The sequence below is a fragment of the Diaphorina citri genome, unplaced genomic scaffold (assembly GCF_000475195.1).
Source record: "Diaphorina citri unplaced genomic scaffold, Diaci psyllid genome assembly version 1.1 scaffold11834, whole genome shotgun sequence".
NCBI lineage: Eukaryota > Metazoa > Arthropoda > Insecta > Hemiptera > Psyllidae > Diaphorina > Diaphorina citri.
Window position 1 is genome coordinate 1 of NW_007389205.1, and position 1,580 is coordinate 1,580.

Sequence of the window (1,580 nt, forward strand, 5' to 3'; positions counted from 1 at the left end):
TACGGTAATCGTCACTGTTTTCCAAATTTACTTTTAATATTTTATCATTTAGTGGCTTGATGACAAAGCCAATCGAAAAATGATTACAAATTTTTGTCGATGGTGAGATTCGAACCCGGGACCTTCTGCATGGCAAGCAAGCGCATTACCACTGGACCAACCGTGCCCCCCAATATTATTATTATTTTGAAGAGGTTGGATGGATGGAACTGTAACGGCTAAGGTCTTTTCGTCCCGAAAGTGAAGAAAGAAGGAAGACAGGATATAGGAGAAATCCAGCCCTTCCGAGAACGAACCTTATCCTTTCAGGATAAAATCCGCCCCGGGCGGGAATCGAACCCGTGACCTAGGGCTTACAAGACTGACTATCAACATATTAGTCCAGGTGTGCCCAGGAGCGATAGCACGTTGAATGAACCAGTTTCCCTTGGATCACTGAAGTTGAGCAACGTTGCGCGTGGTTAGTATTCAGATGGGTGACCATCTGGACAATCGCATTCTGCTGGCTTTTCCCAACCCCACTCAGGCTGAGTGAGGTCCATGTAAGTAGCCAGGTAGTATGCGAATGAAGGGGGAAATTTTAATTAATTAATTTATGAAAGAGAAAAGTAATCTAACACGTAGCCTTCTCTTCTTCTGGTAGTTGTGGTCTGGACGCCAAGATCCTTCGGTTCAACGCCCGACGTATCAGTCCAATGAAGATTCCACCGTGAAGTACACGGAGTTCATCAAGTTCTTGAACTACAAGAAGAATCCAGCACCTGAGTCTGTACCTATCAATACTGTGAGTTAACCAAAGGTCACAAAATATCACAGATAAAACTTTTTTTTTCTCTTGGGGATTTTTTTTCCAATTTCCAAGAATTAAACTAGAACATGATAGACAAAGTCCGAACCCGCGAACATTCCTCATGTAGCACATAATAATTATAGTAAACCTACTTCCAGCTCCAGTCTAGGAGTGTGGGATTTAGTATCTAGAGCAGTGATGAAAATTTCCCAGCAAAAACAGCACGTTGAGCAACGCAACGTTACGCTTGGTTGGTATCAGGATATTACCTAGGTGAAAATCTGTGAAATTTCCCGGCCCCCACACAAGCTGGATGAGGTAAATTTGGAAAAGCGGGCGGCCTGTCGACGAATGGAATTTAGAAAGGTAGTACTTTAATTATTTAGAATTTTAGAACAAGTTGTTTCATTATTATCTACCTACTACAGTGCTAAAACTCTATCAAACACGAAATGCAACGTGCAACCTCCCCAGATTTCTTCTTCCTCTCTCAACTCTCACACCTATTCTTCTGTCGACAGGAAATGTATGTGCAGGACAATGTCCGAAGGTACGACCTCAGGAAAACCTCGATGGAAAATGTACGAGTCGATATTTGCGAATTTATCAAAGCTCTCGGCATGGAGGAACAGTTTATACGAGAAAATTCATAGAGGAACAGTTTACCTATACGAGAAATTTCATAGAGGAACAGTTTACCTATACGAGAAATTTCATAGAGGAACAGTTTATACGAGAAAATTCATAGAGGAACAGTTTACCTATACGAGAAAATTCATAGAGGAACAGT

The 1,580-nt window shown here is 41.6% G+C and overlaps 1 long non-coding RNA gene across 1 annotated transcript; it reads left to right on the plus strand.

Annotated features, from left to right (window-relative positions):
* The first annotated feature begins 702 nt into the window (after positions 1-702).
* On the plus strand, positions 703-1,464 carry LOC113472995. Its single transcript, XR_003395103.1, has 2 exons — positions 703-784; positions 1,312-1,464. It is a non-coding gene; the product is annotated as an uncharacterized LOC113472995 (long non-coding RNA).
* Positions 1,465-1,580: the final 116 nt, after the last annotated feature.